We start from the raw sequence: 24,584 nt of genomic DNA, 5'->3' as shown, positions 1-24,584 counted from the left end.
TAAGATACAGCTGAGATCCGGTGATGATGGGACCGGCTCAGCTTCTGAGCCGGTGCCAAACGTTTGACGTACATGTACGGCAAGATGCGGGAAGTCAGTACTTTCCATGACGTACATGTACGTCAAATGTCGGGAAGGGGTTAAAGGATGATCTTTTATCTCTCCTTTTAGAAGCTTTTAACTCAAAAATTTTACCAGAATCTTGGAAAATGGGTGACGTTTCTTTATTGTATAAAAAAGGTAATAAGGAGGAGATCAAGAATTGGAGGCCGATTACACTCCTAAATTGTGATTATAAGGTAATGGCCAAGATCTGTGCAAACAGATTAAAAAACGTGATTGAGACGCTTATTCATCCAAACCAAGTATGTGGAATCCCAGGTAGGAGTATATGGGAAAACTTAAACCTCATAAAAGATCTGATAGATGACGCAAACAGCAGGAAAAGCAACTTGGCAATTTTAATGGTAGATTTTGAAAAAGCATTTGATAGGGTCTCACACCAGTTTTTATTTAATGTTTTAGGAAAGATGGGCATACCAGGGAATTTTTTTAATTCTTTAAAGGCATTTTACGATAACTGTCAAAGTAGAATTTTAATTAATGGTTTTAAGTCCCAGGCTGTTCCCCTCAGGTCCGGTGTGAAACAAGGCTGCCCCCTATCACCCCTACTTTTTATCTGTGCTCTTGAACCCCTTTTATGCATGATCAGGAGAGATAATGACATTCGTGGAGTATCTCTCCCTGGGAGCAAAGGTATAGAAGCCAAGGTAGCAAGTTATATGGATGATGTCGCCATAACCTGTAAAGACAACATATCACTAAAGAAGTCTTTAAAACTAATTAACAATTTCTGCTGTGCATCAGGTTTTAAAGTTAATTTTAATAAATGTGAAATTTTAAAGATAGGTGCAATAGACATGAGTGACATTGAAGTTCCAACTGTAGAAAAAGTGAAGATTTTAGGTGTATATTTTAATGAATACAATGATGTAACGGAAAACTGGGAGGGGATTATGCAAAAAGTGAACCAGAAGTTGTGCATATGGAGATTACGAGAGCTGACTATGGAGGGCAAAGTGCTTATTATTAAAATGGTGATCCTGCCCTTGATTTTATATCTGAGCTTGGTCTTCCCCCCTCCCACTCGAGTTCTATGTAAATTACAAAAAGCATGCTTCACCTTTTTTTGGAACTCAAAAATGGAAAAATTAAAAAGAGAAACTGTCTTTAAACCCAAAGAAAAAGGAGGAAAGGATTTTACTGATTTTAGAGTTTTCTTATATAGTAAATTTTTTTCATTATGCTTTAGGAATTTTTTTAAAGAAAACTATTGGTCCTTTTTAAAATATAATTTGGGGAATTGTATGAGGCGTCTCGGTTGGTTTAAAACTGATCTCAAGCATCCGTATAGTTTTGACACACCATATATTTATGACATTTTTGAGAAAATTGTTGTCCTTTTTAATCTCACTAAGGTAAAAACAAAGGTCTTAATGAATGGCAAAGTGTTAACTAAGTTTATTTTAAAATCCACTGAAGTATGTATTATTGGTAATTTTAATGAAATACAATGTAAAAACATATGGAGAATGATGAATTGTTATTATCTTTTTAATTCCCAGAAAGATCTAGCCTGGAGCTGCGTCCACAGTTGCCTGCCATGCCGTTCCTTTCAGCACAGAAGAAGACTATCAAACACTGCCGTATGCCCAAGAGAGGGATGCCACCAAGAAGAAACAGTCTTTCATCTTTTATGGACTTGTGCTTTCTCAAAGAGTATATGGAACAAGATTTTGCCACTTTTAAGAACAATTACAGCAATTAAAACGTTAAACTATTATGTGATTCTATATGGACAGATAGATTGTGATTGTATGCAAAATAGATGGACAGCATGGAGGATCATAAACTGTGTGAAGGCAGCTCTCTGGAAGGCACGGAACATTTTACTTTTTAAAAAGGATATCTTGTCGGTGGATGATGTATTTGGGATGATTTTAAGTGAGATGTATTTATACCTGTTACTTGATAAACAAAAAGACGCCTCTGCATAGGTAAAATGGCATTTTAATGATTGGAATTGATCAATTAATGTATTTGCACCTGTATGTAAATCTTTGAAATTTGAATAAACGGTTTTGTATCGTTGTGGTACAGCCAAATAAAAAAAAAAATCTGTTCTTATCAGTTTAATATCTGATACGTCCCCTATCTGGGGACCATATATTAAATGGATTTTTACAACAGGGAGATGGAAATAGAGCTTGCTCTGTCCACTCCACGCATTGACCTGGTATTGAAGTATTTCCAGGACCGGTGCACCCTTTCCTTATGTGTTTACTAAAATCAGATTCCAAAAGTGCTGTTTGTGTTTGCCATTGTGTTTGTCTTGCACATTGCACATCTCCTTTAATCCCATTATTTCAACACCTGTTGGACAATGCATTTGTACAGTCATGTGTGATAATGAGCTAATGTATTAAATGCAATTAATTAATAGATTGACACCTCTTGTTTTGTGTCGTCTGTGTTTCCGGCATTTCAAATTGGAACAGCTCATTCACCTTCCTTGTCTTCTCTCCGCCCTCGCTCCTAGGTAGGTTAAAGAGCTGCACCTGAGCCAGCCATCAAGCCTGCCACTGATTGATGCAGCACCACAGTCAAATAGTGGAGTGGAGTAGGGGAACAGCAAACAGCCATTAAAGCAGCCAGCCGCCAGCCAGCCCGCCCGCCACAATGGACCTACCTGTGTACACTAGATGGATGTGTTGGAATGTACTGTCGTCCCTACATTTCAAGAAGAAGTAAGAATTGCAGTTGCAACAAACCCTTGCTTGCCTACAAAGAGAGCAGCAATTTGGATTTGTTACTATGTTACCTGGAAGAATAACAAGGATGGAGGTTGTAGGAGCAAAGAGAAGTTGTCTGTAAAGTTGGTGGATGCCTATTTTCCATTTTGCAGTCCCTTGTCTCCCTCTTGTGGCCTCCTGGAGGCAACTAGCTGTGCAGAAAAAGACAGCCTGGCGGCCGCCTGTTGCAGTGTTGCCCTCTCAGGCAACACTGAGTGACTGACTGAGCAGCACCGTCTTATATAAAGTTCAGACGGAACTTTGCACGTGTCATAGTGGAGCCCTCAGGAGCCAGAGCCAGCTTTCTGACATCATAATGGGGCCTCAGAGATAAAAGCCTGGGCCCAGGCAGTGTTGGTCAGTGCTGCTCAGCAGGCAGCACTGGACTGGATTACAGCTGATACAAGATGTGAAGGAACAAGGGGTGGCTGTGGGCATGCACTTACTGCTGCTGCCAGTGTTTGCACGGCAGGAGGGCATTTGGGCGTTGCCAGGAAGGCGTTTTGATGTAGATTCCTCCTCTTTCAGCACTGCATTGTGGTGCAAGCAAAAGAAGCAAATCCTGTCTTGCTTCCTCTCCGGCCTTTATTCACCTCCCGCGTAGCTGTGCTTGTGTGAGTGTGTGAGCCTGCAGGGCCCCATGGAATTGCCTAGGAGTAGGCTGAATCGCTGCAAGGGGTGAACAGCAGTATTGGGCAGGCTCGGGCAACGCGCGCCACTTTGGGGTTATCGCTTCTCGGCCTTTTGGCTAGGACCAAGTGTACTTGTACAGGCGGGAGAGATGTTCCTAACCTTTTTAACTTCTTTTACATTAAATACTTTTGCTTCTGTTTTAAAATGTATAATTCTGATGGTATTTTTAGCTACTTTTTAAAGTACGCTACGGGCATGATTTTTAAACGATGGTTTCGTGTCCCTTTGAATTCTCCTGTGCTTCTGTGTCCCCCAAAACAATATGCGGTGCTCGAAAAGACTGTCAGGCTCCTAGGTCTCCAAGAATTGGAGCCTGACATATTGGGGGACCAGAAAAAAAGTGTCACTCTCCTGTAGGCGGCAGGAGGATACACTGGCAGTTTCAAACTTCTCACAGGCAAGGTCCAAGGTGGTGTGGCGAAACGTTTTCGGAAAATTTATGGCAAATGTGCACAAGGACCTTGCCTGGGCAATCGTTCACCAGTGCCTCCCTACCCGTGAATTCCAGCATAGGCGAGGACTGGTGGCGAGAGCCAAGTGCCCGAGAGACAGGTGTGGTGACGACGAGACGGTAATGCACCTGTTTTGGAACTGCCCATATGCACAGGAGGTTTGGAGGAAGGTAGGCCCATTGCTGAAATGGGCCTGCGGTCTTAAAGATCTTAAATTTGAATACGTGTTTTATGGTCTTTTTAACTGCCCAAGTTTTAAACAGCAAATGGTCTGTTGGATCATTTTAAACTGTTTTAAGAATGCCATCTGGAAGGTTAGGAACATTCTGCTTTTTAAACATGATTTTATTGACGTTAAAAATTGTGTGAAATATGCCCTAAGTGAAATGTACATTTATTATCTTAGGGACAAAAAGCAGCTAGGGGTAAAAGAAGCAACATCCATGTGGTGTTTGCAAATGTGGAATACCATAACATTGTAAATAAAAATGGTTTTATTCTTTTATGTCTTTTATGCCCTGTATAAATTTTATCCTGCTATTGTTCTGTACTTTTATTATAACATCTGTATTACTGGTCTTATTATTATTACTTTTGTATTCATTTAAATGTATGAATATTTATGTATTATGCCATTGATTTTATCTTGTGGTTTCAATTTTAAAAAAAAGTCTGTAAAATATAATATTTTTGCCAATAAAAAACTTTGTTGAAACCTTATCTGTTCTTATCAGTTTAATATCTGATACGTCCCCTATCTGGGGACCATATATTAAATGGATTTTTAGAACAGGGAGATGGAAATAGAGCTTGCTCTGTCCACTCCACGCATTGACCTGGTATTGCAGTATTTCCAGGACCGGTGCACCCTTCCCTTATGTGTTTACTAAAATCAGATTCCAAAAGTGCTATTTGTGTTTGCTATTGTTTTTGTCTTTCTGAAGGGATCTCCCCTTTTAATCCCATTATTTCAACACCTGTTGGACAATGCATTTGTACAGTCATGTGTGATAATGAGCTCATTGATTAAATGCAATTAATGAATAGATTGCCACCTCTTGTTGTGTGTCGTCTGTGTTTCTGTATTTCCGGCATTTCACATTGGAACAGCTCATTCACCTTCCTTGTCTTCTCTCCGCCCTCCCTTTTAGGTAAGTTAAAGAGCTGCACCTGAGCCAGCCACTGATTGATTGATTGATTGATTGATTGATTGATTGATTGATTGATTGATTGATTGATTGATTGATGCAGCACCACAGTCAAATAGTGGAGTGGAGTAGGGGAACAGCAAACAGCCAATAAAGCAGCCCGCCCGCCCGCTCGCCTGCCCGCCACAATGGACCTACCTGTGTACACTAGATGGATGTGATGGAATGTACTGTCGTCCCTACATTTCAAGAAGAAGTAAGAATTGCAGTTGCAACAAAGCCTTGCTTGCCTACAAAGAGAGCAGCAATTTGGATTTGTTACTATGTTACCTAGAAGAATAACAAACTGTGCAAGGATGGAGGTTGTAGGAGCAAGGAGAAGTTGTCTGTAAAGTTGGTGGATGCCTATTTTCCACTTTGCAGTCCCTTGTCTCCCTCTTGTGGCCTCCTGGAGGCAACTAGCTGTGCAAAAAAAGACAGCCTGGCGGCCGGCTGTTGCAGTGTTGCCCTCTCAGGCAACACTGAGTGACTGACTGAGCCTCACCGTCTTATATAAAGTTCAGACGGAACTTTGCACGTGTCATAGTGGAGCCCTCAGGATTCCAGAGCCAGCTTTCTGACATCATAATGGGGCCTCAGAGATAAAAGCCTGGGCCCAGGCAGTGTTGGTCAGTGCTGCTCAGCAGGCAGCACCGGACTGGACTGGATTAAAGCTGATACAAGGTGTGAAGGAACAAGGGGTGGCTGTGGGCATGCACTTGCTGCCGCTGCCAGTGTTTATCTGCATGGCAGGAGGGCATTTGGGCGTTGCCAGGAAGGCGTTTTTATGTAGATTCCTCCTCTTTCAGCACTGCATTGTGGTGCAAGCAAAAGAAGCAAATCCTGTCTTGCTTCCTCTCCGGCCTTTATTCACCTCCCGCTTAGTAGCTGTGAGTGTGTGCGCGCCTGCAGGGCCCCGTGGAATTGCCTAGGAGTAGGCTGAATCGCTGCAAGGGGTGAACAGCAGTATTAGGCAGGCTCGGTCAACGCCAGGCCCATTCGGGTTATCGCTTCTCGGCCTTTTGGCTAAGACCAAGTGTATTTATACAGGAGGTTTTTAGTCAGAAGGTGCTCAGGTACCCTCTCTCTCGGCCTCGGGGGATCGTCCAGGTTCGCCTGGACTTCACCCCCGTGCTGCTATTTGGGAGAGAGGCTTAGTCCTGAGCAACGAGTTGCGGTCCCCCCCCAGCCCTTTGGTGTGTCTCCGTACCCCATAGGGAGCAGCGCAAGCTGCGCGGTTCGACCCGGCTAGGCGATGGCGGGCGAACCAGATGCGGTGCCAGTATATGCCCGGCTGAGAAACTCTGCAAGATTCGTCTTGACAGAGGGTGGAGGCGGTCCACGTGGGATTAAGTTTTTGGTACTCGATATCCTTGAGAAACTACTGGCAGTCCACAAGCATGAGATTCTGGCAATCCAGGACTACCCGAAGCGTGGAGTTTTTGATGTTACGTTTATGGGAGAAGGAATCCTCCGTGATGCCATGGAAAAAGCTGAGGGAGAAAGCTCAACTCACGTCTTCGGGCGTCAAGGTATTCGAACATGCATTTGAAGTTACCAAACTCGTAGTGATTAAAATGTATTCCCCATACGTAAAGGATCAGGAAGTGGCGGCGTTCTTAGCTGCTTACTTCAGAAACGTTAAACTGTTGGGGAGAGTAATGAACGAGTGCGGAGTGTGGACTGTCAAGTGGAAATTTATTGTGACGTTGATAAAGGACCCCTCCACCCAAGAAACGAGATTACCACCGGCTCATTTTAAAATAGGGAATGTGAATGGCGACCTCTACTTTTCAGGGATGCCAAACTTCTGCAGGACCTGCGGTACCTATGGGCACACCAGTTTTAGCTGCGATGTCACCTGTAGGAACTGTGGAAGTAAAAATCACACCATGAGAGAATGCACAGAAGAAAAGCGATGTAATTTTTGTCAAAAAACTGGTCACCTGTATTTTTCCTGCCCTCATAGGTACTGAGGAGAAGAAGAGCAACCCGAAGCGCCCCCACGTGCTCCGCCAGCAGACCAGGCCCGTCCCCAAGGAGAGGAACAGGCCAGCACTCAAAAAGAGGAGCGAGGTACCTGGGCTTCCAAGGTGCGAAGTACGGGAGTCAAAGCAGGTACCTCGAGGCCAGCAACCCCAGAGGAAAAAAGGGAGCCTAGTGCAAAGGAAAATCGGCAGGCAAAGCGGAAGGCCGATATGGAGCAGGCCGGGAAAAAATCGGAGGCGCCCCAGAAGGCTGGTAGCCAGGGGGATGCTGGGCCTGCTCCAAAGCCTGGGTCTCTAACGTCCGAGTCGGATGAGGATGATGAGGTACCGGTGGGTCCCCGTAAAAAGGGAAGACAAGGCCGAGTCGGTAGGAGGGAGACAGGGGAGGAGCAGATGGATATATCAGTGAGGAAAGATGCGGCTCCTCCTAGGACCCCCTCCTCGCCGTGACTGGTGAGGAGGGCGGGCACTGCTCCCTCCGAAAATACTGACACCCCGCCTTGTGCACAACCTCCCGTTCCAGAAAGGCCATCACAGCCCCAGGGGGGAGTGGCGGGGCCCTGGGGGGAACCACCAGACATGGACCTCAGTAGAGCGCCATATGAGACCCAGGTAAGGCTGAATGAGTTTGGGCTCCCTGTGTACGAGGCCGGGGTTGTTGGCAATACCCTCTCTGAAGGTAGTTCCTCTCCCGCGTCATCCCTTCAGACGCTAAGCTTGGATGGGGGCGGGTATACGAGTTCAAGTGAGATATCTGGTGTTGCTGGTGGAGAGACAGTCTGATTTTAATTACCAATATTATTTATAATTTTAAAATCAAGACAATTTTTTTCTCCCTACAGTTCCAATGTCTGAGATAAAGGGAATCTCCCTCAACGTGAGGGGCGCAAAGACAAAAGTGAGAAGGGTTGCTCTTTTCAATTATTTATCTTGCCTGGCAGCCTCTGTTGTTTTTTCCTGCAGGAGTGCGGTATCCCCCACACAATGTCTTACCAAAAATACAAAGAGGATTGGAAGTGTGGTCCATCCATCTGGTCTGGATCTAACGAGTCCAGATCAGCAGGGGTCGCCATTCTTTTTAAGGGAAACGTTTTAGTTGATTTTATTCAAGAAATTTTACCAGGACGTATCTTAATAGTTAAAGCTTTTATTGATCACCTGGAGCAATGCCACCTGTAGCTCCAGGATTGATTTTATTTTTTGTCCTAAAAATTTACTGCCTTTTAGTTGTGATGTTTTAACCAATGTTTTTTCTGATCATAGGCTTTTATAGTTTTTAATAAAGCATGATCTTAACAACTCGGTTGGTAAAAAGTCCTGGAAGTTTAACGTTTCCCTTTTAGACGATCCACAGGTTTTAGCAGATTTTATTGAATTTTACAGAATGAACAGGCGGGTGAGAGATGTGCGTACTCCCATCAAGGCTTGGTGGGAGAAGATGAAAACAAAAATCAAAGACTTTTTTATTAAAAAGAGCGTGGCGAAAGCCAAGGAGAAAAAAGAGTTTTTTAATACCCTCAACACCCGCCTGCAGACCCTGTACAAAATGAGAGAACATGGAATAGAGGTAAAATCCGACATCATCAGTTTAAAGAAAGAGATAGCCCAGTGCCTGGAGCAGAGAGGTAAAGAGATCATTTTCCGTTCAAAAATGCAACATGTAGAAGAGAACGAGACCTGCTCCAGGTACTTTTTTAAGAAAATCAATAATAAAAAGGCTGTCATTAGAAACATTGATGGGGTGTCGGATGTACAGGGTCTTTTAAGTAAAGTTCATGAGTTTTACACTGACCTTTTTTAACTCAATAAGTTTTTATTGAAATTTTCAACACAAAATTAACAGACATTGCTTTTCCAATGCATAATATATGTAATACTTGCAATACCAAACAACTATAATGCATAGACATACCATACAAAGATATATTTCAGAAATACCATAGTACCTACAAGATCCACCCTTACATTTGAGATAACACATTATATATGAAATAGTACCCTACATATGTAGTCATATCCTATCTCTCCTCATGAGTCCTAGCAGGTAGAACCCTTTGTTGTTGTATTCTCCTCTTGTTTATAATTCCTCTTTAGGGAATTAAGTTATGGACGCTACTTAACCATGCCTCCCAATCCATCTCATATTTAGGTATTGAATGATTCTTATGTGCCATCATTTTCTCGTGCGAGCATGTGCTGTTGACCTGTGTAATGATTTCTGTTATTGAGGGGATTGTTAGACTTTTCCAATACCGGGTTATTGCTAATTTGGTCGCAATAAAGATATGCGCAGTTATTATTCTAAATTCCCTCGGAATATCCTTAATGTTCAAAAAAAGTAGTGCTAATGAAGGGGAGGGAATTATTGTAATCCCTATGATGTCAGACAATAAGTGGAATGAGGCCTTCCATATATTTTGGAGTAGTGGACAATTCCATAAAATATGTATCAAAGTTCCTCTACCTCCACAATTCCTCCAACAGTAGTGAGAAGCATTTGGATACATGCGTTGAAGCTTATCTGGCGTATAATACCAACGGAGTATCGTCTTCATCATTGATTCATAATGAAGAGTGCATTTCAAATGTTTCGCTATAAAAGTAAGTGCACTAGTCCATTCATGCTCAGAATGTATCTTCATAAGTTCCTTCTCCCAGGCCAGAAAAGACGAAGATTTTTCAAATGTGTTTTTAGATCCCAAAAGATCATACACAGGACGTAGACCTTTAAGAGGTCTCCCATTTTGAGACCACATCCTGAATATGTCTGCATTGGCTGTAACCTCAAACAGACCCTCCGTCTGCATGAGATGTCTAATTCTCAGAAATTTGTAAAAGTCAGTATTTGGGATGCTGAATCTGGTATGTAAGGAATTAAATTGTACCAACTGGCTATCTTCTATCAAAGATGACATCTGTGTCAACCCCTTTTCCTTCCAGGACTGGAGGTCCAAATCAGGTATATGGAACTCCAGAACATCTATCGGTGAAATTGGGAGTATAGAAAATGAAGATGTGTCGCTTAATGTGTGGAATTTTTCCCAATTCTGTAAGGAGGTAGCTAGAAAATATGGCAGGTGAAAGTTATGGACTTTAGGCTGTAATTTTACTATCAGAAGAGCTTTTAAATTGTTTATAGGGGATACTGCTGTTTCAATGTGCACCCAATTCTTGGAGGTGTCTCCTTCCCACCAGTCTTTCAATTGAGATATCTGGGTAGCCAGATAATAATGTTGTATATTTGGTAAACTCAAGCCCCCATGTTTTTTCCCTTTATTCATTAGCTGCGCCGCTATTCGCAGCTTACTCTTCTGCCATATATACGCGTTTACCAATTTGTTTGCTTTATTGAAGAAGGATAAGTGCATTTTTATCGGTAACGTCCGGAACAGGTATAGTAATTTCGGAAGTACTAACATTTTAAAAGCTGCTATGCGGCCTATCCATGAGACTTCATGTGTAGCTAGTTGTTTCAGTTCTAGTTCTATTTGAGATAACATAATATAATAGTTGGCTTGATATAACTGCAATATTTTAGGAGTGATATTTATCCCCAGATATTTTATGTGTGATTGCTGCCAATCTAACTAGAATTCCCCTCTCATAAATCTGCTGACTGACGATGAGCAATTCAAGGGTATAGCTTGGGATTTCCCCATGTTAACTTTGTAAAACGCTATCTGGCCAAATTCCTGTATTATCTGAAATGCAGCTGATAATGAAGTTTCTGGTTTTTCTAGGGTTAATATTATGTCATCTGCGTATAAGGATATGCAATGGGCCCGTCCTCCTATTTTTATTCCTTGAATCTCTTGATGTTGTCTAATAGCTTGAGCTAAAGGTTCTATGGATAGGACAAAAATTAGAGGTGACAATGGACATCCTTGCCTTGTCCCGTTTGTTATTTCAAAATCTTTAGATAAGGCACCATTGACGAAAACTCTCGCCGACGGAACAGTGTATAGCGCTTTGATTGCATTTGTAATAGAACCCTCAAATCCCATTTCCTCTAAAACCGCAAAAACAAATGACCAATTAACCCTGTCAAAGGCTTTTTCTGCGTCTAAAGTTACTATAACTGCTTCTATCCCTTTCCTGTCTACATAGTCCAAAATATTAAGAACTCTCCTGGTATTTTCCGTGGCCTGCCTACCTTTAACAAAACCAACTTGGTCCCTGTTGACCAAAAATGGGATCACGTCTGACAGGCGGTTAGCCAACACTTTGGCGTATATTTTTAAGTCAGAATTAAGGAGTGATATGGGCCGAAAGTTTTGCGGTGTATCCGGTGTTTTCCCCGGTTTCGGGAGTGTCACTATCACTGCACTCAGCATTTCTTTCGGGAAAGAACCTTTCATCATTGCGTGTTTCAGGGTTTCAAACAGGTGCGGGAGGAGAGCTTCTTCAAAGGTTTTATAATATGCTCCAGATAGGCCATCAGGACCAGGCGCTTTATGAAGCGGAAGAGTCCTGATTATTTTGGAAACCTCTATCTCTGACAATGGAAGGTTGAGATCTTCTAACTGATGGGGTGATAATCGTGGGATTTTTATGTCAGTCAAAAAATCTTTGACTACTTGTTGGGTTGGTTGTGGATTTGCTGAATGTGACTGTAAATTATATAGGGATTCGTAGTATTCCTTGAATTTCTGTGCTATGTCTTCAGGTGACTATGTTTTAGTATTCCCTAGGGGGTCACTTAAATATGGTATTTTACTTTTCACAGCCCTGGCTTTTAATCTATGCGCCAGGAGCTTACTAGCTTTATTATCCTGAGAATAGTATTGTGCTTTAATGGATTGCAGGTTTTTTTCATATTTATACATTAAGCAATCCTTTAATTTAATCCGAAGATTTCTTATTTTTTCAATGTTAGCTTGGGATACATTCTCTTTGTTCTGGGTTTCTACTTGGCGTAGTTGTGCTATTGTTTCATCAAATTGACTCTCCCTTTCCTTCTTTGCTCTATATCCCCACTTTAGAAAAAGACCTCTCATAAATGCCTTGTGTGCGTTCCATATTACAAAAGGGTCACTTACAGAATTATCATTCAACAGAAAATATTCCTCTATCCCCTTACGCAATTCTTCTTTATACTTAGGATGAGACATCAAATATGCATTATTTCTCCATAGAAAATGAGACGTTGTACTATGAACATCCTTAACACTCATAGTGATAGCAGCATGATCTGACCACTTAATCAGTTCAATAGAGGATTTTTCTACATTTTGTATCAAGGAGCGACCCACTAGGAATAAATCTATACGAGAGTATGACCTATGCACTTGAGAATAAAAGGTATAATCCCTTTCTGTGTCATGTTGGATACGCCATATGTCATATAGACTTTCCCGCTGCAAGACAGATGCTAAGGATTGATAGCGGGTTTTATGGTCACTCGTGGAGTCCATTGTGGGATCATGAATGGTGTTAAGGTCCCCACATACCACTAGTTCTCCCTTTTTAACCTTATTAATCTTGCAAAATAATGAAGCGAATTTGATGTTTATTTGGAACATATGCAACTACTATCGTAAATAACACATTATTTAGCTCTCCTATCTGGATAATGTATCTCCCTCCTGGATCTGTAAAAGACGATATTGGATTAAAAGCAACGGTGTTTCTTATTGCTAATAATACCCCCTCTGTTTTTTAGTGTAATGAGAAAGGATAATGTTAGGGAATTGGGGGTGTTTTATTCTATGAGCGTCCTGTTCTATTATATGAGTCTCTTGTGCACAGAGTATATCTCCTTTCAGGGACAGAGCTTCTTTCCACATAAACGCTCTTTTGTGGGGGCTGTTCAAGCCTTTCACATTTATAGATACAAACTTAACCATTACAATATATTGTAGATGCGAAAGTATGAGTATGAGGTATCTTGTAATATTCCTGTGTACCTTCAGATCCGAACTGCTTATCTGGCCTGAGGGGAACTGTGTATGTTCCCATACCCGTATCAGATAACATTAAATTTCTCCGTTTAGGCTTAGGTGTTGTACTATCTTCTGATATCATCATTGCACTTTTCAAAAGACATATATAACAAACTAACATATTTGGGTGCCTCAAGACCCGTTCAGAGTCGCACCAACCACACAAACATTTTAAACACGTATACAGCTGAATAAGCTGTTGACGAATATCGGGACAATTTCCCAGGGCTCGAGTCCCAGAAACACGCCAGAGCTCCAAACGGCAACCATATCTTGCTGTAATAGTGACTCCTTAACGAGGAAGTTTCTTCCGTGATGACACCTCTTGCCAGTCTTGCCCTATGCGATTGTGTGCCCGCTCTTGTTCTTCCATCCTCTCCGGGCAGGGAAGATTCCTGGATTGTAAGAACTTTCTTCCCTCTTCCAGATTTGAGATAACATGAAATGTTCCATTATGGCGTATCAGAATTTTAACGGGGAAGCCCCATCTATAAGCAATGTTATGATCGCGTAGAGTTGCCGTTATTGGTGACAAGCTTTTCCGCATGCGAAGGGTGGCCATAGAAAGATCTGCATACAGTTTGATATGCTGATATGGCGTTGGTATTTCTCCCATCGCCCGTACCGCGGCCATCAACGCGTCTTTGACGTGATAGTAATGAATCCTGATGAGGACATCTCTCGGTAAGGTTTCCGGTAAGTGTTTCGGTTTTGGCACTCTGTGTGCCCTATCAATTATAATGTCAGTATTCGAGCTTGTTGGTAGTATTGCTATCATGAGTGCTTGCACATATTTAATGAGATCTACATTTTGAATATCCTCTGATATTCCTCTTATCTTCACATTGTTCCGTCTAGAACGATCTTCAAGGTCTATTACTTTAGCTTGTAAGCTTTCAATTTCTGCCGCCATGTCTGAATGTGAATCCACTAGGTTGTTATGAGACGTTGCAAACTCTCCCATTTTGTTCTCCATATGGTGTGTTCGCTGGCCCAGTCCCTGTAATGTAGCAGTAATGGGGGCTAGTAAGACAGTGAATTCAGAGTGTATGGATGTGCTAAACGCCGTCAGCATCTCCTTTATCAGAGTGCCCGATGCTGGACTATCCGTGGTGTGAATGTCCCTGAATATTTTGGTCCCCGAAGGTGAACCCCGGGGGTGTGAGTCTCTCTCTCTTACCTCGGTGTCCCGACTTGCCTGCACCTGTAGCTTAAGGCGCTGCTTCTCAGGACTGAGTGAGGGGGAAGATGGTGTCGACCTCGTGGCGCCCTCATCACTAACCTCTTCCTGGGACTCCATCACCAAAGGGCTATATCGGGATCCCGGAATTATTTTCTGCTTCGCCCGCCTGGATTCCGTTGAGGTAAGTGTGGATCTTCTCATATTCTGGGTAGAGCTGGCTGAATGGGGTGAAGCTGGGTTTCCCGGGCTTGAAGAAGAGGGATGTGAAGTGAGCCCAGCAGCCCCGCCGTCTCCCTCCCGGTCTTTCTCAAAGTAGAAGTCCAATTTGCCTTGTTGTTTAAGGCTTCTTTTGCCCCTTGTCATCATGAGCGGTTATAACCACTTTTCGGGTGTTGAAATCACTTTCTAGTTGAGTCTAGCTTTGAAAGTAGCTTTGATGTTGCCGGAGCTCCGGATTCAAGCTGCCATGTCTCTCGGCTGCCAAGCCACGCCCTACACTGACCTTTTTAATGTTAAAACTGTGGATCGTGATTTTATGCGTGACTCACTGAAGGAGATTACCACTGTTTTAGATCCTGTCTTGCAGCAATTTTTATTACAGGAGCTGACGGAGAAGGAGATTTTAGAAACAGTAAAGAGCTTTAAAGCAGGTAAAGTTCCTGGTCCGGATGGGATACCCAGTGAGTTTTATGTAAAATTTTATGACATTTTAAAAGAGGACCTTTTTAGCCTTTTTTCTGATGTTTTTAATTCCAAGATGCTGCCTAAGTCCGGGCGGAAGGGTGAGGTCTCCCTAATATATAAGAAAGGTGACATTGCGGCTTTGGAAAACTGGAGACCAATAACCCTTCTTAACTGCGACTACAAAATTATGGCAAAAATATGTGCAAATCGTCTGAAAGCCATAATACCCCACATCATACACACTAACCAGGTGTGTGGGGTGCCAGGCCGCAGCATCTGGGATAATCTAAATCTTATTAAGGACGTAATTGAGAACACGAGGTCTAGAAGATGTAAACTTTGAAAAGGCGTTTGACCGTGTTTCTCATTTTTATCTTTTTAAGGTTTTAGAGCGGATGGGTATTCCTGAAGGATTTTTATTATCACTTAAAGCCTTTTATAAAAACTGCACTAGCAAAATTTTAGTGAATGGTTTTATGACACAGGAGGTAATTTTAAACTCGGGGGTGAAGCAGGGGTGTCCCTTGTCCCCACTGCTTTTTATTTGCGCGTTGGAGCCTTTACTGTGTGCGATTCGCCGCGACAAATTAGTTTGTGGAGCTCCCCTTCCGGGGGGAGGCGGCATAGAGGCCAAAGCAGTGGAGTACATGGACGATGTTGCGGTTTTATGCAGGGACACCGTGTCGCTTCAGAGAGCCCTCAGACAAATAGAGTTTTATTGCTGTGCTTCCGGTTTTAAGGTGAATTTCAGAAAAAGTAACATTTTAAACATAGGAAGCATGGTTTTTAGAGATATACCAGTACCTGTGTCAGATTCTGTTACTATTTTAGGTATCTCCTTCAGTGAGTGCGACAATGGTTTTATAAGTTGGGACATGGTGGCGCAGAAGGTAAACAAAAAAATATGTATGTGGAACTTGAGGAAACTAACCATGGAGGGAAAGGTTTTAATTATCAAAATGGTCATTTTACCCCTTCTTTTATACGTAAGCATGGTGTTTCCTCCCCCAACTGTTTTATTACGTAAAATAATAAAAACGTGTTTTACCTTCTTTTGGAGTTCCAGAATGGAGAAATTGAGAAGAGAAACTGTCATGAAATCCAAACCAAAGGGTGGCAAAGATTTTCCTGATTTTAATAGGTTCCTTTTAATAAAGTTCTTTAGTTATTGTTTTAATTCCCTTTTTAAAGAACATCACTGGTCTTATTTCTTACGTTTTAACACTGGGTTTTTTTTATGAGGAGGCTGGGGTGGTTTGATATTAATTTAACTTCCCCCTATGCTTTTAATTTACCAGCCAACTATGAAATTTTAGAGAAAATAGTGACCTTGTTCAATTTAAGAGGGAAAAGTGTGTCAGAACTTAAAAACAGCAAAAAAATAATAAAGGACCTAAGAGACAAAGAACTAGTCTGCAATATTGAACATTTTAGTGAAGAACGTTGTGCTTTTATTTGGAAGTTTATTAATGTGTTTTATATTTTTAACACACAGATGGACCTGGCCTGGAGCTGCGTTCATCAATGTCTTCCATGCAGGGCATTCCAACACAGACGAGGATTTGCGAGGTCTGCCATCTGCCCGAGGGAAGGCTGCCAGGCGGAAGAGACGGTTCGACACATTTTTTGGACTTGCAACTCTGCACAGGAATTTTGGAAAAAAATATTCCCTTTATTGGTGAAGATGGCAGACCTGAAGGACTTAAGCTATGATAACTTTTTGTATGGACTTTTTGGATGCCCTACCCCGGATCAAAAAAGTATAGCATGGAAGACGATGAACTGTGCAAAAGAAGCTCTTTGGAAGGCCAGGAACATCCTGATTTTTAAGCATGATGTTTTAGCAATTGATGACGTTTTAGGACTTTGTTTTAGTGATATGTATATGTACTATTTATTAGATAAAAAAAGGAATGCCACCCTTTCAAGAAAATGGTTTGTGAGAGACTGGAACTCCAATATCTAATGTTTCACCACCATGTCCCTTTTATGGATTTTAATGTAAATTGAATTTTTCTTGTTGTTTTTATTCAATGTAAAAAGTGGAATTTATTGTAAACTGTACTTTTTTATAATAAATCATTGACACCCCCGCGAGGGGGTAGCCAACTGAAAAAAAAAAAATCTGTTCTTATCAGTTTAATATCTGATACGTCCCCTATCTGGGGACCATATATTAAATGGATATTTTGAACAGGGAGATGGAAATAGAGCTTGCTCTGTCCACTCCACGCATTGACCTGGTATTGCAGTATTTCCAGGACCGGTGCACCCTTTCCTTATGTGTTTACTAAAATCAGATTCCAAAAGTGCTTTTTGTGTTTGCCATTGTTTTTGTCTTGCACATTGCACATCTCCTTTAATCCCATTATTTCAACACCTGTTGGACAATGCATTTTTACAGTCATGTGTGATAATGAGCTAATTTATTAAATGCAATTAATTTATAGATTGCCACCTCTTGTTTTGTGTCGTCTGTGTTTCTGTGTTTCCGGCATTTCAAATTGGAACAGCTCATTCACCTTCCTTGTCTTCTCTCCGCCCTCCCTCCTAGGTAAGTTAAAGAGCTGCACCTGAGCCAGCCATCAAGCCAGCCACTGATTGATGCAGCACCACAGTCAAATAGTGGAGTGGAGTAGGGGAACAGCAAACAGCCATTAAAGCAGCCAGCCAGCCAGCCGCCCGCCCGCCCGCCCGACCGCCACAATGGACCTACCTGTGTACACTAGATGGATGTGATGGAATGTACTGTCGTCCCTACATTTCAAGAAGAAGTAAGAATTGCAGTTGCAACAAACCCTTGCTTGCCTACAAAGAGAGCAGCAATTTGGATTTGTTACTATGTTACCTGGAAGAATAACAAACTGTGCAAGGATGGAGGTTGTAGGAGCAAGGAGAAGTTGTCTGTAAAGTTGGTGGATGCCTATTTTCCATTTTGCAGTCCCTTGTCTCCCTCTTGTGGCCTCCTGGAGGCAACTAGCTGTGATAAAAAAAGACAGCCTGGGGGCCGCCTGTTGCAGTGTTGCCCTCTCGGGCAACACTGAGTGACTGACTGAGCCGCACCGTCTTATATAAAGTTCAGACGGAACTTTGCACGTGTCATAGTGGAGCCCTCAGGAGCCAGAGCCAGCTTTATGACATCATAATGGGGCCTCAGAGATAAAAGCCTGGGCCCAGGCAGTGTTGGTCAGTGCTGCTCAGCAGGCAGCACTGGACTGGATTAAAGCTGATACAAGGTGTGAAGGAACAAGGGGTGGCTGTGGGCATGCACTTGCTGCCGCTGCCAGTGTTTATCTGCACGGCAGGAGGGCATTTGGGCGTTGCCAGGAAGGCGTTTTTATGTAGATTCCTCCGCTTTCAGCACTGCATTGTGGTGCTAGCAAAAGAAGCAAATCCTGTGTAGCTTGGATTTCTGGGCTGTGAGTATATTTTTCATTTGGAACGATGGAAGGAAGATCGGATAATTTCCAGGACTTCTTTGCGGATGATACTCCTTTGAAGGACACGATTCGTTTTGTCATCTCGCCGCAATACCGCCAGGTAAAAGAACTGGGGTTTCTTTATTCCAATGTGTTTGGTCCTATCCTGAAGATCAAGGATGGGGATTATTTTTGTGTTCAATCGTTTAACTCCCGTGGAATTCACGATGTTACTTTGAACTCTTGTGGGATTTGTGAATCAGCGTATGCTCTCTATGAGCGAAATAGAGGACATGCTATGTTGGAGGGAGTAAAGGTCCTTCCTTTGTTTCAATATCAATATAAACTGCTGACAGTGCAAATGTACAACCCATTTATTTCTGATATGGAAGTCACATCCTTTTTGTACAACTTTTGTGAGAAGGTGACCCTTAAGAAACATGGGATTACTAATTTCGGTGCATGGAATGGGAAAAGGATCTACAGTGTGGTCTTTAAAAAAGATCCGACTGCTGAAGGTGGTGTTCTGAGACCACCCCCTATTATTTTCATCAACAGAAGTAGGGGTTATCTTTTTTTACAGGGATGCCCCAATATTGTCGTAGATGTCGCAAATATGGACATGCTGACATGGCCTGTAAGCGTTGCATGAAATGCCATGATTCCGTTCATCAGGAAACAGATTGTCCTAAGAAAAGAGAGGAGGAAATTTTGTCAGATGAGGACTTCGTGCCTCCAGAAGAGGCGCAGGCTCCTATAGGTTCTGTGGTACAGAATAAGGGCAAGGAAAAAAAAGAGGAAAAAAAGAAGGATAAAAAGAGCTCCCAGGGGAAAACAAAATCCTCAGGTGTGGAGGCTTTAGTGGTAGAAAAAGAGAAAAAAATATAAAAAGAGAAAAAAATATCAAAAGAGAAAAAGGAGAAGAAAAAAGAGGAATTAACTGTGGTGTTGGAGACTCCCCTTTCACCCCCTGGGCAAGCAGGTTCGTCTGGTGCTCAGGAGGAGATGGAGGTGGCAACAAAAAGTTTAAAAAGATATACTAGAGAAGAAGAGAAAGTGAGTGATGAAGAGACTGACCAAAGTGGGAAGAAAAGCAAGGTTTATGATCTTCTTGGAGATATTTCTCCCTCTGACTCATCTGGAGCTGAAGATCTGAATATTGATACTTCTCCACCATTTACCGATGAGGGCGGGGGAGAAAGCCCTGGCATCTTGGTTAAAAGATGATCAGGGCTGCCTCCCTGAATGTTCAGGGGTTTAATAACCAATATAAACGTACAGCCATTTATGATTTTTTTAATAATGAAAATTATGACTGTTTTCTTACAGGAATGTAATTTAGAAAAGAGATTATGTTATAAGTATCTACAAGGTATATGGAAAGGTAAATCTAGTTTTTCAGGTGGAAACGAATTCAAAAGTGACGGGATAGGTTTTTTATGTTCTAAAGATTGGGAAATTGTTAGGCATGAAGAAATATACCCAGGGCGCATACTTATGGTGGAGGTTTTAAAAGATAGCAAAAAAATCAAGTGTTTTTGCATATATGCAAATACAGAAAAAAATTTGAGAATTCACCTTTTTGAGTTACTACAGTTGGTTCAGATCCCATCATCATTGGTGGTGATTTTAACTGTCAAATCTGTAAAAAAAAAGAAGGATCAGTATCTGTTTTGAAAAATATTCTTTCTGCCTGTAACCTTAAAGATACCTGGGAACTAGGTGGAAAAAGGAAAGAGTATGAGCTTACTTGGAGTAATCGTGGATGCTCATCTAGACTAGATTATATTTTTGTATCTAGTGATTTGATGTGTTCTTCTTTTAAATCCTTTGATAGTTGTTTTACAGATCACAAGTTCATTGAATGTACACTAGATTATGAGGTTTCAGAAGGTAAGGTGCCATCACACTGGAAACTTAATGTGTCCCTCTTGGAAGGAAATAAGGTTAAAGAAGAATTCTGTAAGTTTTATGATAAACTAAAACAAAAAGAGGGCGAGTTTAATAATGTATTGGAGTGGTGGGATTTCATGAAGAGGGGTTTTAAAACCTTCTTTGTTAAATATGGGAAGAAGATAGCCTATGCAAAAAAGAAACTATACATTGATCTTAGTTCTAGGCTCCAGTGTTTTTACCTATTTAGAAACAATGGTAAAGAAATGGATGATCAAATTGAGGATGTAAAAAGTCAGATAAATAATTTATTAAAAGAAAAAGGGAAAGAGATTATTTTCAACTCTCGTGTAAGAATCCTTGAAAAGGATGAGAAATGCTCTCATTTCTTTTTTTTAAAAATTAACGGGAAAAAAGATTTTATTGAGTGTCTAGAAGGGGAAACAAACCGTGAAGAGAAATTATTAAAAGCAAAAAAATTTTATGAGGAATTATTTTCCGAAAAGGTGCTTGATGCCTCTTTAAAGGAACATTTTATGGGGTTGTTAGATAAAAAGCTTAGCACTGATGAGATGATGTTTTTAGAGGAGGAATTTACTAAAAATGAAATAGTAGATACGATTAATAGTTTTCAGAATTTAAAAACCCCTGGTATGGATCGTCTACCAATAGAATTCTATAAAAAATTTTGGGATGTGATAGGTGAGGATGTGTTCAAAGTTTTTTCTCAAATTGAATCTTCATTAATAATCCCAGAGTCCTGGTTGGAGGGTCTTATTGTTTTAATTTTTAAAAAAGGTGATAAAAAATTAATCAAGAATTGGAGGCCAATTACGCTACTGAACACCGATTATAAAATTTATGCAAAATGGTTAGGTAATCGTTTAAAAAAAGTGATAGCATCAATAATTGGGGTTGACCAGACATGCGCTGTGCCAAAAAGAAAAATTGTCGATTCTTTGGTTTTGCTACGGGATATTATTTGGGACAGCAAGGACCGCAATCAGGATTTAGCTTTGATCTCCTTTAATTTTGAAAAAGCTTTTTCCACCTGAAAAACTAGATTTACCTTTCCATATACCTTGTAGATACTTATAACATAATCTCTTTTCTAATAAAAAATTGGGAATCCTTGCTGGAAAGGGTAAGGAAAAAGATTTCCTTTTGGAATTTGCGAACTTTGACTTTTGAAGGTAAAATTTTGATCATAAAACAGGTTTTACTCCCCATGATTTTGTACATATCTGCTGTTTTTATCCCCCCAAATAATATCATGAAAGAACTTATTAAAATCTGTTTTTATTTCCTATGGAAATCAAATATGGAAAGAGTCAAAAGGGAGGAGTTTTATAAACCTAGGAATAAAGGAGGGAAAGGCTTCCCCGATATTAGGTCTTTTTTGTATATTAAATATTTGGCCTATTGTACAAGCACTTTATTGGGGCCCAGTTCAAAGATAAAAACTTTTCTTATTTATAATCTTGGGTTTTATATAAGGAAATACAAGTGGTTAGAAATTGACTTAAACAGACCATATAAGTTTTTACCACCAGAACATTATATTATTTTAGAGAAAATTTTAAGGGAGTTTGAGTTGTTAAAATCTGACTTAAGTATTATTACTAATCATAAAAAAGTGTTAAAGATCTTAGATGAGAGGAAAATTATGAGTTCTCTAACAGGTTTCTCTGTAGGAATTGTACAAGGTATTTGGATCAATGTTAACCTGTTTTACTTGTCTAACGAACATAAGGACCTGTTGTGGTGTATGTTGAAGGATTGCTTACCTACAAGAGAATTTCAGCATAGAAGAGGTTTGGTAAGACATGAAAGATGCCCAAGAGTAAGATGTAGCGGAAGTGAAACGCCAACGCATATTTTTTGGAATTGCTCATTTGCACAAAAGATTTGGAGGAAAGTTAGCATCTTAGTTAAATATTTGAGCAAAATTTATCATTTTGATTTTAATATGATGTTTTATGGATTGGGCATTGGTAAAGAGGATTTTAAAGTCGTATGGTTAATATTTACATGTGTTAAGATGGCTTTATGGAAAGCAAGAAATATTGTATTATTTAAAAGAGATGAGCTATCTGTTGAAAACTGTCTTAAACTATGTTTAAGCTATCTGTATGTATATTTCTGGAGAGAGAAATTATTACTAGGTACTGCGAGAGCAAATGAGATTTGGAAACAAGAAATGTGGAATGTACTTACCTTGTGATGTGTAATCTTGTAGTGTTTTCTTCTTTGTTATTCCTGTTAAAAAAAAAAAGTTAAAATATAATTAAAAAAACAAAAACCGAAAACAAAACATATTAAAAAAAAAGAGAAAAAAAAAGTAATAATAACAATTAAAAAATGGATAAGATCATGAAAATTATATATTCATACTACAATGATGGTTTTGATGAAAACTTTCAACCTATGTTTTGCGCTTTAAGATTTCAAATCTGAGTAGAAAAAATAAATAAAATAAAAAATCTGTTCTTATCAGTTTAATATCTGATACGTCCCCTATCTGGGGACCATATATTAAATGGATTTTTAGAACAGGGAGATGGAAATAGAGCTTGCTCTGTCCACTCCACGCATTGACCTGGTATTGCAGTATTTCCAGGACCTGTGCACCCTTTCCTTATGTGTTCACTAAAATCAGATTCCAAAAGTGTTTTTTGTGTTTGCCATTGTTTTTGTCTTACACATTGCACATCTCCTTTAATCCCATTATTTCAACACCTGTTGGACAATGCATTTGTACAGTCATGTGTGATAATGAGCTAATTTATTAAATGCAATTAATTAATGAATAGATTGCCACCTCTTGTTTTGTGTCGTCTGTGTTTATGTGTTTCCAGCATTTCAATTTGGAACAGCTCATTCACCTTCCTTGTCTTCTCTCCGCCCTCCCTCCTAGGTAAGTTAAAGAGCTGCACCTGAGCCAGCCATCAAGCCAGCCACTGATTGATGCAGCACCACAGTCAAATAGTGGAGTGGAGTAGGGGAACAGCAAACAGCCATTAAAGCAGCCAGCCGCCCGCCCGCCCGCCACAATGGACCTACCTGTGTACACTAGATGGATGTGATGGAATGTACTGTCGTCCCTACATTTCAAAGAAGTAAGAATTGCAGTTGCAACAAACCCTTGCTTGCCTACAAAGAGAGCAGCAATTTGGATTTGTTACTATGTTACCTGGAAGAATAACAAACTGTGCAAGGATGGAGGTTGTAGGAGCAAGGAGAAGTTGCCTGTAAAGTTGGTGGATGCCTATTTTCCATTTTGCAGTCCCTTGTCTCCCTCTTGTGGCCTCCTGGAGGCAACTAGCTGTGCAAAAAAAAAGACAGCCTGGGGGCCGCCTGTTGCAGTGTTGCCCTCTCAGGCAACACTGAGTGACTGACTGAGCAGCACCGTCTAATATAAAGTTCAGACGGAACTTTGCACGTGTCATAGTGGAGCCCTCAGGAGCCAGAGCCAGCTTTATGACATCATAATGGGGCCTCAGAGATAAAAACCTGGGCCCAGGCAGTGTTGGTCAGTGCTGCTCAGCAGGCAGCACTGGACTGGATTACAGCTGATACAAGGTTTGAAGAAACAAGGGGTGGCTGTGGGCATGCACTTGCTGCCGCTGCCAGTGTTTATCTGCACGGCAGGAGGGCATTTGGGAGTTGCCAGGAAGGCGTTTTTATGTAGATTCCCTCCGCTTTCAGCACTGCATTGTGGTGCTAGCAAAAGAAGCAAATCCTGTGTAGCTTCCTCTCCGGCCTTTATTCACCTCCCGCGTAGCTGTGCTTGTGTGAGTGTGTGAGCCTGCAGGGCCCCATGGAATTGCCTAGGAGTAGGCTGAATCGCTGCAAGGGGTGAACAGCAGTATTGGGCAACGCGCGCCACTTTGGGGTTAACGCTTCTCGGCCTTTTGGCTCATATCAGGTTTATTGCCTGGTTTGGGCTGGAGGTGCGAGTTTGCAGCGATCCTCCGTTTCCGTTTACGGGAAACTTTTTTTGCTGTGGTTTTGTACCGACAGGTTTATTGTGAAGAATGGCTGCCATCAAGAATACCATCCGGATTGAAGTGCCCCCGAGAGAAGCCAACAAGAACAACGTGAAATTTGTGGTTGCAGATCTTATCGAAAAAAAGGCTGGAGCAGAAAGGCAAGACATCTATGCTGTACAGGACTTTCCAAAAACAGGTGCGTACGATGTCACGTTCCATGAGGATTTTACTTGCCTTAATGTATATGAGTGGCTGAGAAACAACACTGAAGATCCCATGATGCAAGGAGTTAAAGTTAC

The 24,584-nt window shown here is 41.1% G+C and overlaps 2 non-coding genes and 2 pseudogenes across 2 annotated transcripts; all 4 read left to right on the top strand.

The window, feature by feature from the left end:
- The first annotated feature begins 2,145 nt into the window (after positions 1 to 2,145).
- LOC142654279 (U2 spliceosomal RNA) lies at positions 2,146 to 2,330 on the top strand. Its single transcript, XR_012848975.1, has one exon. It is a non-coding gene; the product is annotated as a U2 spliceosomal RNA (small nuclear RNA).
- A 2,348-nt stretch (positions 2,331 to 4,678) lies between these two features.
- LOC142653975 (U2 spliceosomal RNA) lies at positions 4,679 to 4,870 on the top strand. The gene has a single exon (XR_012848808.1). It is a non-coding gene; the product is annotated as a U2 spliceosomal RNA (small nuclear RNA).
- A 12,187-nt stretch (positions 4,871 to 17,057) lies between these two features.
- LOC142654340 (U2 spliceosomal RNA) lies at positions 17,058 to 17,258 on the top strand (annotated as a pseudogene).
- Positions 17,259 to 22,716: 5,458 nt separating this feature from the next.
- LOC142653982 (U2 spliceosomal RNA) lies at positions 22,717 to 22,929 on the top strand (annotated as a pseudogene).
- The last annotated feature ends 1,655 nt before the right edge of the window (positions 22,930 to 24,584 follow it).

Source organism: Rhinoderma darwinii, chromosome 5 (assembly GCF_050947455.1).
Source record: "Rhinoderma darwinii isolate aRhiDar2 chromosome 5, aRhiDar2.hap1, whole genome shotgun sequence".
Lineage (NCBI taxonomy): Eukaryota > Metazoa > Chordata > Amphibia > Anura > Rhinodermatidae > Rhinoderma > Rhinoderma darwinii.
Note: the sequence above shows the minus strand (reverse complement) of the source record. Positions and strands in the feature narration are given on the sequence as shown.